The sequence below is a fragment of the Thermobia domestica genome, unplaced genomic scaffold (genome assembly GCF_964235325.1).
Source record: "Thermobia domestica unplaced genomic scaffold, izTheDome1.hap1.1 HAP1_SCAFFOLD_119, whole genome shotgun sequence".
Lineage (NCBI taxonomy): Eukaryota > Metazoa > Arthropoda > Insecta > Zygentoma > Lepismatidae > Thermobia > Thermobia domestica.
In genome coordinates, this window is record NW_027655891.1 from 60640 (window position 1) to 71386 (window position 10747).

Consider the following 10747-nt stretch of genomic DNA (forward strand, 5'->3'; position numbering starts at 1 on the left):
CAAATGCGAACACAATTGTCTCGTTTGGATCTCAGTGGAGAGACTCAACTGTCAGTAAGCAACTGTTTTCTTCAATTAACAAGCTGCAATATCTCGAATTGTTTTCTTGGTAGATATTTCTGGTAAACACGATAATTTTTTGTGATACACGGTAATTGTAGTCTAAGATACGCGATAACGAAAATGTGGCATTATAGACTAACATAATAACATGCAAATGTTACACTGGAAAATAAAATCTGGAAAACCGCAAAGAGCAACCAGACATTCATGTTCACAGTCATACCTCATTATTTAATTTTAATGATTACTTCATTATTTAAGTCTGTGAAACTGTTAGAATTAATTATAGACTGTGTAGAAACGCTTTCAAAGTGCATTAAAATTATAAATGACAAGTAAAAGGTGTCTTGCTGAGCGTACCTTGTAGGGGCCCCCTCAAATCTGCTCCCACGCACCGCGTGGTCTGCGGGCCCTTTATGGCCGCCACTGGCTAATATGAATATGAAACAGATGTCAAGCAAGGACAACTAGCGGTGATTCCCATATGATCAGACGATGACTTATTTATGGCACGAGCCATAGTAGAAGGCGGCATAGTTGAAGAAACTATACCCTCTCAGTAACCTAAAATGCACGAGAATTTCCAAAGCAGGTTCATTGACCTGTGTACCGCATCTTGCCCACTTTGTCCAAGAGTGGGATGGTTTGTTTCTAACTTTTCTACCGAAAAGCATTTGTCTGGAATGCTGTTTCGGAGACAATAAAATAAAGAATATATACTAGGCAGAGAGATTAGCAGGAGGAGGGAGTGTACCATTCTGCCTCTAAACTTTCCTTCGCCTTCTACAAGAGAATGGCCGTGCATTTTTTTCTTTTTTTTAATTTCCATTTTCTGTCTAGTCCTTCTAGACGAGGAAGGGCTGGGGGATGTGAGGAAAAACCTGTAGGATTTCAGAACAAGTTTATCTCTTGTTTGTCTTGGTTGCTAACAATATTGTTTCTCCATAAACTAGGCATTCCTCATGCAAGGGCGCCGATTTCTCTGTAAATTTGGGGGGGGGGCAGTCAGATGTAGAAGGTATATATATGAGGATGTTAAGACAAATTGCATTCAAATTATGCCAAATATTGTATATTCATAAATACAATAGGGGTGCCCGGATGCTCCCATGCAAAAAGCCATTCTGTTACATATATATTTTTTTATGCTATAAGCATATATCTTAAACAAAAACAGAATATGCTGAATATACACTTTTTAAAAGCACTAATATATGCATTAACTTTGAAATATGTATTTATATGCATTATAAAACTTCAAATTTGAGCTGCATTATCGTTGTTAGAAGCCCCTACCAAGTCTAACAGAGATGCATATAAGCAAATAAAATATGCATTTGCATAAAAATCCGATGTCTTCTCATTACCAACTTTTTTTTAAGTAGCATGGAAGCACAATGCAGAGCATGCATCACTGTCTGTAGTAATCATAGAACGTTGTAAGGACCACTTAGACCTTCTGTAATGTTTGAGGAGACATCATGAATCGCAGTGGTTTCAGCGTTGACTTTGAATAAAAGTGTCATTTTTTTTCTAATCATGTATTTCTTTGTATTGCTTCCTGTATCATACTTTCTGTGTATTGTTCAAGTTCTACCAATCTATGCCACTTCGGGCATATGAAACTTACTTTCGCAAGTGACATAGCACGCGGAATTTACTTTTCTCCTAAGAGTTGCACAACAGTGTATACCTAGGTCGAGTGTATATACTAGCAGAAGTGTCCGAGTTACGTGAGGAAGAATAAAGTTTAATTAATAAAATCCCAGTAATTTCAGTGTTATACGAAATAACTTTTCTTCCTCCTTTTAAAACGGGAAAGCTGGAATGCGTGTTTGCTCAGTCTTATTGAGGAGATTATAATCAATAATTCACGTCTCTGACTTAAGTTAATCCTCACATTCAACATTATGTGCTTATAAAATCTGAAGTTAGAGCAGTATAGGAATTACTGTTTCTTACTTCATGAGCGAAGTGTTTGTATGCTGGATTTCACATCTCCAACTCAGACCTCCAACCATAACTTAAAACAGGTCAGGGCAAGATAATTTTGGGCGGCTAACTCGAAATGAAATCTTTCAGTATTACTTCACGTCGCACGATTTTGTCCTGCAAGCTAAAGAAAACAGTGACGTTGAGAATGAATAAAATGGTAGAATGAAGTAAGTGGGAGAAAATTAGAGAACCACGAGAAAGTCCACATACACGGTGTTTCTGTGCCACAAAGCACACTTGGCACCAGCTGGGAATCGAATCAGAGTCCTCACACACCAAGGGTGAAAGCTGTGCCACTGAGTCACAGCGGACCCGGGGCTAGGTCAAGTCCACTTTACGTTCATAGTCTCGAAGTACATAAATGTTACGATTATGAAGCCTTCAAAATGCATTAAGGAATTAGCTCGATTTGATTATGAACTTATATTAATAGTTTCTGTAAATTTAAAACTGATTACAAAATGAATCCTTAATTTTATTAGGTGAATATAAAATATACTTCGAGCACAAAACAAAACAATCTGGAATTGTCATGAAAAGAAAAAAAGAAAATAGCGTTGCAACCAGAAGAGTAAAGTGAGAAGTGTATTTATCTCACAGTGAACTGCTTTGATGCCAAGTGATCTAAATTTAAATTTTCCAAGGGTGAAAGTTGAAGTTCAATATTTCTTGAACAATCCACATTTCTTTTATGTTGGGAACCAAAATTGTTTTATTTAGTGTTTAAAAAACTCCTTTTAAAAAATACCTATCTATAGAAGTGAAAGGTTCCTGTACTAGTTCTTGGCATCCAAGCAGTCCATTTATTGTAATATACTATGTAAAATAGTTTCGTATCATAATATGTGATGTACAATAAATGTTACATTATATATAATCCGTAACACGTGATTGGGGAAGCGAATAATCCAGAAGTTATGTAGCCCTATTGCGTTCAAGGAAATAAAAACACAATAGTTATAACTATGCTAAATTACTGTAGACTGCCAATTTCTTGCAAGGATTTTATACAAACTAGATAATCAATAATAATAATTATTATTATTATTATTAATATTATTATATTTGAAGTACAATCAAATATCACGACATTAATTATTAGTTTTAATTAACTGAATTGAGCTGAAAATTAAATCTTGATCTTGAAAGATTGACCATTAAATTTATGCGTTCTGTACCTTTCTAAAGCAGTAAATGCTGGAATTGGTATCAAGGCTGTTCCTGAATGAATACTTTCAAAATAATATGAAAAATTATGGAAATTTTTCGAGACATTCGAGATTTTTATTAGCAGTCTCGACTCGACTCGTGTCTCGACTCGAAAATTCGAGTCGAGATTCAAGACATGTCTCGACTCGTGCGCATCCCTAGGCGAGATTAGTGTCATATTCATTTATTTTATTGCATGTTAAACTTTAGAAACTGAGGTCCTTATGACAGTGGCGTAACAAGAACAGGTGAGGACAGTGGACAGTAAAGGGAGAAAACAGTAGTTGCCGCTTCAGGTGAAATTAAGTAAGTGGTTGGAATTATTTGTGATCACACTAGGGATGTAAAAAGTACTGAAAGCAGTACTTTAAAATATCAGAAATTTTGCTACTTCTTATAAGGACATACCTTAATGCTAAAATACATAAATATACAGAAATATCGAAATACTCACCAATATACGATTTTTAAATTTTACCCCTTCACAAAGGAAAACCTATTACTTTCTTCTACTTGCATACGAAATATCATAGGCCTATAGGTTCTTTCTTCCATATCATTATTATTTTCTTATACATTATTACATTTTTTTCGAGGCTTCCTTTTTTCGAGACAGCCCCGCACACGCCTTGCTACGACTCGGGTAGAGAGCATTTGTAGCTTGTAATGTCTGCCTAGCACAGCTTGGTGATTTTTTCCGCTGTAGTTGTTACATTATATATTCAAAAGCTGTATTTATACGCAAATCGTAAAAGAATTCTAATTTTTCAACAATTACTTCTGGTGGTCCCATAGAACTTTATCTAGTCCAAACGACATATTTTCATGTTGACAACCGCAAATCCTTTAGGGCTCAATAAGAAGGAAAATAGTGAAACAATTATATTTTTTCGCCAATTATTTCGAGTAGTGGGCCTTAAGAAAATCTGCATGATTTTCTCTACCTTACAGGCAAAGAATCATATATTATTTCCTCCTTTTAGAAATATTGGTTTGACTCAGGCATGAGTGTTAGTACATTAGATCATAGTTACCTGATAATCTTCATCTCAAGTTCCTTTTTCTACGACAGTGAATGTTTCCTCCCGGAGCTAGAAAACTCCCTCAGGAGGTTTCTTCGATCGGACTGAAGCAGGGTTACAGGTGCTTTCGCAGTGTTTCTTTCAATCTTAGACAGAAAACTTCTCAAATCGTCATTACTACAATTAATTTTTCAATGGCATATTAACACTGGGTATTAAAGACCTATGCGTACGGAGTGGTTGAATATACTGAGACTGTGCTCACATAAAGACATGTTTCCAATCAAAATATATTTTGTTTTCCTTCGTAATTGTACGAAGTTAGCAATTTTAATTATACCGTGGATTTCATGGATCGGAATTTAGTTACAGGATGAAGAGGAGATCGTCCTTACTATTGTGTCGGTGTTCTTGTCTGATACCGATTTTATCTCATCCTAGCACAAAAATGGCGAGAAAATGTACCTGACAATATCATTCTCATAAATTTAAAAAGGAATTTAGTGAACGTGCCAGCCGGTAATCTTTTTGCTGTAGGGGCATTTCACACGCATCAATAGATTTGATCAAATTTTGCATACTGTACGACAGAACTACCAGCAGCATATTATTCCCTTTGGATTTATGAAAATTATTTGCGAGTGATTGATTGTAGGAATGAGGGGACCCGAAGAGGATTCTTTCCCAAGATATGCAATTAATAGGCTGATTTAATGACTCACACCAGAGCACGAGATTCGCAGTGTTTGAATCACAAGGCATACGTGTTGTTTGGTAACACAAACTGGTTTCTTTTCTATTGTAGATATTTTCTATTGTACCGAGTATTTACACACAAATCATGAAAGAATTTATGTTTTAAACAATTATTCGTGCAGTTTTACTATACAGATCCACAATACAAGTAGTTGTAGCAGTAAAAGTAGTAGAGGAACGGGTTAGAAGCCCCGTAGGTGTTGGATGGTCTTTGTTCTATACATAAATGTGCAAATTTAAGGCTTGGCCAAATGTTTCCGTACATCTTAGAATCTCTCGATTCGTATAGTAAAATTCCACCAAATTATTTCTGGTGGATCCCGTGAATTTCATCTATGCTAAGTAGAATTTTCTGATGAGAGCGAAAAATTCTGGAGGATAATAAGAATCGTAAGAAGTACGAAATTTTTACGTGAAATACTAACTCAGAGTAAACTTTAATATACTTGACCTACCTACGCATCGACATGTAGGACCGCTTCAGCGTAGTACTGTAAGATAGAGATAGGAACGGGTTAGCTTAACCTTAGGGTAGTTTTGACTCATTTTACTCTTCTTTTTTTTCTGAGTGAGTATACAAGTTGGTGCAAGCATTGCAAAGTTAACCCCTAAGTCTATTTATAAACATGTATAAATTCACGTTGCCACATTGTGAATTCAAAATTTTATACACTCACGTTGGTATATTTTCTTCTACAAACACACTGACGGTTAAAAGAAAATAAGGGCTCAGAGATACATCATACAGGTCACAGATACAAAATTAGACATTACTGCTGTATCGCCGGACCAACTTCAAAATCGTAAAAATTGACTGAATATTACTGCTTTCAGTTACATTTGGTTGGACTAAATTAGCTTACGTTAGATTACGTTATTAGGCATGCAGTTTTACTATACGAATAAACAGTATAAACAGTAGTAGTAGTAAGGGTAGGTGTATAGTAGTAATGCGCAAATTCCCGGGAATACATTTTTCGAGAATATTTCCTGGGAATCATTCCAGGAAGATTTCAAAAAACGGGAATATTCCGGGAATGTATGTACAAAAAAGAAGAAAATTGCATTCTATTGCTATATTATGATTTTTAAATAAAATTAGATTTTTATCAGAGTATATTTGTGACTGTTATCTCCAGAAGTTTTTAAAACGTATATTCTGAACGGTATTATGTTATTTAATTATATTTAGAGAGTACGCATAAATGTATATTTATTTACAAATATGTCTTACGCGAGTAAATATGTTAAAAACATTTGGTATAGAAAGTCCACAAACTTTTACACCGCTAAGCAGTTTAAATTTACATGTTGAATTTTCTAAAGACATTAATTACTCACGTTATAAAGAAATTAAGTCATGTAACTGCCACAAGATACTTAGTCTGTAGAAAAATTTGTAAGGTTCCCAGTATAGGTAATGGCCTATATACAGAATGCTGATTAAAGTACAGTGCTTTGTCACTGTGTACTATTAAATCTCTAATTTAAGAAAATTATTTACAATATTTACGGTGTTACAAAAATTCTGCAACAACGCTTGGCACAAGTACACACACGTAAAGAAGAAAACAAATACTAATTAACAAAGGTCCGGAAACGCTAGTACTAACGAAACATCTTGAGATGCAACCCTCATTTTGATAATATTATATTTTAAATGTAAATGTATTTACAGCTACAAAGATTCTTTTATTCAATATTTGATTGTTCCTCAGAGAGCGAAATTCGAGTCAGAGACGACGACAACATGTATTACTAACGGTTATTCGATATGTAGATACCAGGGTTGGCTGGTATAACCAAGGCTTAAACCAGCTGTTTTTTTTTTTTTCAAAAAAAAAAAAACAATTGGTTTAAACCAAAAACGAAAAATGTTCGTAAAAATGTGTGTGTGTAAAATCTTGATGAACACACATTTGTAGGTTATCACATTTCACTCCCGTATATTATTCGTATTATATTCAGACCTAAATTTCCCATTCATTACTCAAAAAGATCATACTACAAAAGCAACTTTTTTTTAAGTTTATAAATGTTTGTTTTGTGATTTTTTTGTAGTTGTTATTATTGTTATGTAATTGCAATCAAAGAAAAATTCTAAATATTGTTTCGTTTCAATGTTTACTATTGATAAAATACATGGAAATGCCGTACTTTGTGTGTGAGGGGGGAGGTCATACAGACCCCACGAAAGGCATTTAGTGAAATGAGAAGTATTTTTGGTATCTATTTATGTATAAATAAGTCTGAGCCAAAGTGAACTCAAATAATTCGTATCTTTATTCACTTTTCTTACTGATATGCAAATTAAGTCGTTGTATTTCTTTAATTTGGACCAATAAAAGTCGTTGTTAACTAACTCGAACTAAATTAGTTCTTCTGTACTCCGTAGTACTTTGAAATTGTCCATATGTAATTCTGTATAATAGTTTCACTTGTGCAACTGTTTATCTGTTTGTCCTTCTGAAATGACTCTTGACAGCTATATTAAGAAGCATGTAAAGATCAGTACAACGTATTTTTTTTTATCAGGAGTGCTTCGTCAGTGAGTCGGCAGACGTATCGCATTTGTGACCAATTAATCCTGGTTCCGAGTTCAAATGGAGTACAATTTCTCTCGGATGTAACTCGAGAAACAGTTTTTATTCCGCTTTAAGCTTATGTGACCCCTTCCAGCATAACCCGGTTGTTGCATAATAACATCAAGGCGAAAGAAACTTATTTCTCTCCATATATGATATGAATATATAGAGCAAATTATTTAAACCAAAGAAACCTGGTTTAAACCCAAAAAAACGTTTTTTTTTTTTTGGTTTTTTCAATAAAAACCATGGTTTTTGCCAACCCTGGTAGATACATAACTCTACAGAATTTCAGGATAACTTTACAAACTGGTTCGTTTTCATCACTTATAAATTAGTATTTTGATACTTTCTAGTACAAATAGAAATGGGAATTAAAAAGTCATATTATTAATTAGTTATATAAAGTACAGTCAACGAATTTTATTCTTTTAACCTTCAAATTATATAAAACGTAAATCATAATAAATGAAAATAAATTTCTTCCCGTGTTCTATGTATCATGGAAAACACCCGGAAATATTCCCATTGTTCATCATAGGTAATAGCAGTACTGGTAGGAACGGGTTAGAAGCACTGCAGGGGATGATTGGGTTTTGTTCTCGATATAATATGGGCAAACTAAAGACTTACGCAAATTTTTTCTGCACATTTTACAACCTATGGATCCGTTCCGCACAGTAAAACAAGAGTACCTCTCAGCTATATAGTCCACCCGCCTCCACATACAGCACCGCTTACAACATAAAAACAATAAACACACGCTGTTGCCAGGTCTTTATATTAAAAACTAGCGAGGTTATGCTCCAAAGGTAGTGGATTTGAACTAGTTGTAGCCCCAATGTAAAAAATGAATTAATTTGCAGCTACCGGTATACACTTTTACGAATCATATATATCCTTATCGATTTGGAATACATAGAGTTGAAATAATGTGAGATATCTGGGTTGGCCGCGGTTGTGTTTTAATGCAAACTCCATACCACCTCGGGAGTAGTAGAACTACAATGAACTTAAAATAAAATGAGCAACTCTTTGATTTCCTAGCTGACAAGTTTGCTTAACTGAGTTTTGTGGGCTCTGAAATACACCTTACAAAGTAAACAGTATGTGTTTCACTGTTATACCTCACTTCTCTAGTTCAATGGTTAAATTCTTTATCTGGGAGCCATGAATTTTGGAAGTTTTTATCGTAACTCTACTTACTCCTTATGTTAATGAGGATAATAGAGTAACACAATTAAATTTGCGATTTTCACGTTTACACAGGAACAACGTCGGTGATATTGGAACACCGTAAACTCATCAGAATATAATGTTGTCAGTTCTTGACATTAAAAAGTACTAAAACAAGAGGTGATATGGTATCGAATATCTGATCAAACCTTTTATTGTATATAAGTACCAAGGTACATAAGCATATAAAACTAACAATTTGTGATGTTATGTATGAAAATAAGAAAGTTACATAAGGCTATATTCTTAAGAGTTATGGCCTGCAGATTGTTGAAAGTAGCCCAAAAAGTATCGTGTCACCTAATTTGAAATTATGGTAGCGAGGACATAAAAAATTAGCCCAATCCGCACTTGTAACCAGATCTGGAAACACTGCCAACATATACAAACCCGGGAGAAGTCCTCAACAAGATGGGTCTAGGTCAAAACCCCCACAGCCAAAACTCCCACACTCAAGAAATGTCAAAACACCCACACAAACGGTCATAACCCCCACACAAATGGACAAATCTCCCAAACGCACGAACGGTCAAAACCCCCACAGCCAAAACCCCCACACTTAAGAAATGTCAAAACGCCCACACAATCGGTCATAACCCCCACACAAATGGACAAATCTCCCAAACGCACGAACGGTCAAAACCCCCACAGCCAAAACCCCCACACTCAAGAAATGTCAAAACGCCCACACAATCGGTCATAACCCCCACACAAATGGACAAAACAGCCACACATAGCAACGGTCATAATCCCCACATAAATGGACAAAACTCCCACAAAATCGGACATAATCCCCACACTCTGAAATGATCGTCATTTCACGTCTTTGTTGCGGCTCTTTATGGCGCCCAAGAAGAATAGTTGCAACATCAGTTTAAGTGGAATAAAAAATATTATTAAAAAGTACAAGGGCAATACATGAGTATAGGGGTTTTGTCAATTTGTGTGGCAGTTGTGACTATTTCTGCATTTGGGAGTTTTGTCCATTTGTGTGGGGGTTTTGTCCATTTATGTGGGGATTGTGACCGTTGCTATGTGTGGCTGTTTTGTCCATTTGTGTGGGAGTTATGACCGTTGGAGGTTATGACCGTCTACCAGTGTGGGGGTTTTGGCTGTGGGGGTTATGACCGTTCGTGTATTTGGGAGATTTGTCCATTTGTGTGGGGGTTATGACCGATCGTGTGGGCGTTTTGACATTTCTTGAGTGTGGGGGTTTTGGCTGTGGGGGTTTTGACCGTTCGTGCGTTTGGGAGATTTGTCCATTTGTGTGGGGGTTGTGACCGTTTGTGTGGGCGTTTTGACATTTCTTGAGTGTGGGGGTTTTGGCTGTGGGGGTTTTGACCGGTTCCCAACAATCACTGGAAGATGGTCTTCTAGCCGCAAGGTGCCAGGACCAAGGCCGCCCATCAAGGGGGTAGGTGGGGCTCACGCCCTAATACTGCTTGTAGACGATCCAAGAAAGCTTTAACAAGACTCTTGTTCAAAACCATTCAAGACTATTTCATGAAAAAGACGTCAGTACTGACGTCATTTTTCTCTTGATTTCAATAGTTTCGTTCAAGAAATTTCGTTTCGGTCGTGTTCTAAACAATCCAATTCAAGAGCATTCAATAGCCAATCAGCGTTCGATTTTGAGTGCAGGAAAATACAAAACAAGAATGATGGCGTCGTGAGACAGAGCTGCAGTTGAATAAATATCTTTTCGTTAAGCCTATTATACATCGTCATACTTTTCCATCAAATATTGTATCAAACTTTTCTTTGATGGTAATTTGATCAAATAAGTTGGCTAAAACTTTTACACGAACTATAAACGATCAAAGGCAAAAGTTAATTTTTTTGCTCATTTGTTTACATTTCTTCATTCAATTGTTATACCTG

At 35.7% G+C, this 10747-nt stretch overlaps 1 protein-coding gene across 3 annotated transcripts in view; it reads right to left on the bottom strand.

Annotated features, from left to right (window-relative positions):
- LOC145676372 (uncharacterized) overlaps positions 1-8937 on the bottom strand; it is a 46423-nt gene extending 37486 nt beyond the window's left edge. The window contains exon 1 of one of the 3 annotated variants that reach the window (XM_081747224.1): positions 8837-8937. The gene's annotated coding sequence lies outside the window, so the exon portion shown is untranslated. Of the gene's footprint in view, positions 1-8263; positions 8767-8836 lie in introns of those variants that run through there. The other 2 variants (XM_081747223.1, XM_081747225.1) reach the window with 2 other exon arrangements.
- Between the last annotated feature and the right edge of the window lie 1810 nt (positions 8938-10747).